Source organism: Palaemon carinicauda, chromosome 25 (genome assembly GCF_036898095.1).
Source record: "Palaemon carinicauda isolate YSFRI2023 chromosome 25, ASM3689809v2, whole genome shotgun sequence".
Taxonomy (NCBI): Eukaryota; Metazoa; Arthropoda; class Malacostraca; order Decapoda; family Palaemonidae; genus Palaemon; species Palaemon carinicauda.
The window spans coordinates 54902421-54904458 of record NC_090749.1 but is presented as its reverse complement, the minus strand read 5'-3'; positions in this window follow the sequence as shown (position 1 = coordinate 54904458).

The following is a 2038-nucleotide window of genomic DNA, read 5'->3' as shown; positions in this document are numbered from 1 at the left end:
GATTATGAAAAATATGAAGCTTTTAATCTTCAAAATGGTTAATCATTGTTCATGGTCTTTAAGCATTATATATGAAAAAATCTAATTTATACTGCTTCCTGTTCCAAACCAACTTAATGTCAATGACTCAAAAAGTAAAAATTTTATACTTTATAAACTTATTGTTGTTGTTATATAATATTTGTGTTTTAAAATGTTGACATACTTCAATAAAGTTCAGGTGCACTATCCTCTTCAAAGTGTCACCATGAAAAAGTTTAAAAAACGATAGATATATTTACAACAATAAAAAAAAAGCTTTACTATATCAGTAATCAGTCACTGTAATTTACTACAGACACACCAAACTCACACAAAGTTAAGTTCTTTTAATTTGATTCACAATAATCATAACTTTCAAAATGGTTATAAAAAGAAATTCATGAAATAAAATGCTTGTCAGATTGTCTTAGCCAATGCAAGTGACACAGGAAATATTTTAGGAATAAACCCTCAGACCCTCCCACTTCAGGTTTTATGACTATATGTATCCCAACAGTGCTAGGTCAACATACCTCGATGTTGTATGTCCATTAAATTATTAGAAAACACCGAGGGTATTTAACACATGAAAGTCATATAATACTGTATAGAGTATTAAACCACAGCACATTACTTCTATTCTCACCTGATGTTCAAATTGCTTCTTCTCTAGAATGTTTCCCCATTTTCTTTCCTTTCAAAAGATACATGCCACAGTAAAGTAATTCAACAATGTATTGGTTAATGGTAAGTAGCCCACTAAGAGTTTCCCATTCTTCAGTTTCGTTGTCATCACAAGTCAGTGAATAGGCAGATAGGCATGGATATGAATATTAGGTGAGTACTGTACAGAAATAAAAAAAGATATCAAAATTCTGTTTTCTCTAAAATCTTCCCCTGATGTTCATATTTCCGACTCTCAAATTCTATTGGAGGCGGGACACCATTCATGGGATACATGTAAAAAAAAATTTAAATATATAACCTAATTAAAATTCTAGACTCAAAACACTTTTGCCAATGAGGCTCCAAATTTTTTTTCCGATATTTAAATTATAAAAAAAGAAATCATACCATCATTTCATTAAAAAAAAATGGCCACAACAACAATCACTATAGAACCTAAAGGCAAATAATCTCTATTAGAAAGTCAATAGATTAAAAAGCTTTTTTTGATTATTTTTCGTACTTTATTAAGGTTATTTTCAATCTTTGTTTTTAATTTACCAAGAAATCGTTTTATGTTCTGTATCGACTTTCTATTCAATCTTATTTGCACCGGAAATCAGGGAATCTCTTATTACTTACGTGTTCCCGAAAGTCTTTTTATCTAAGCACTTCAAATAACTAGTGTTTGTTACTTAGGGAAATCAATAAATCTATTAATTCATGAAATTGATTATTTATATTACACTTACTGTAATGTCCAAAAGGCATTTTAATTAATCATAATTCTTCAAACATTCCTATAAAATGTGAAGCAAATCTTTTTTATTTGCTCGAGATAATGTCAACATAACACTAAACTGGCATGTTATTGAATAATCTCTAAAATTATTTTCAAAGAAAACTTTCTGCAAAAACACGGGGAGCTTGGCGTAGTGCCCTGGTGCGAATAGGTCGATGCATGGTTCTCCTGGTTTCTGCGACTTAGGGCATATGCCTGAACATTTCTCTTGCCTGGAATGTACCTGGCTGACAAGGTTACGTGTTGACTCTGCCCACAGAAACACCCGCCTTGTCAACTGCTGCAAGGGACGTGAGAGCGTGCCCCCTTGCTTGTTGACATACGCGACCACGGACGTGTTGTCACTCATCAGCACTATAGAGTGCTCTCTCAAACGGGCCTGGAAATGGACGAGTGCTCTCGAGACTGTCATCATTTCCAGCACGTTGATGTGCAGGTGTTTCTCCTCTTATAACCACACCCCTGACACGACTAAGTCATCCAGGTGTGCACCCCAACCTTCCGTAGACAGACGGAACTGAGGTGGAGGAGTGTTTATGAGAGGTTCTC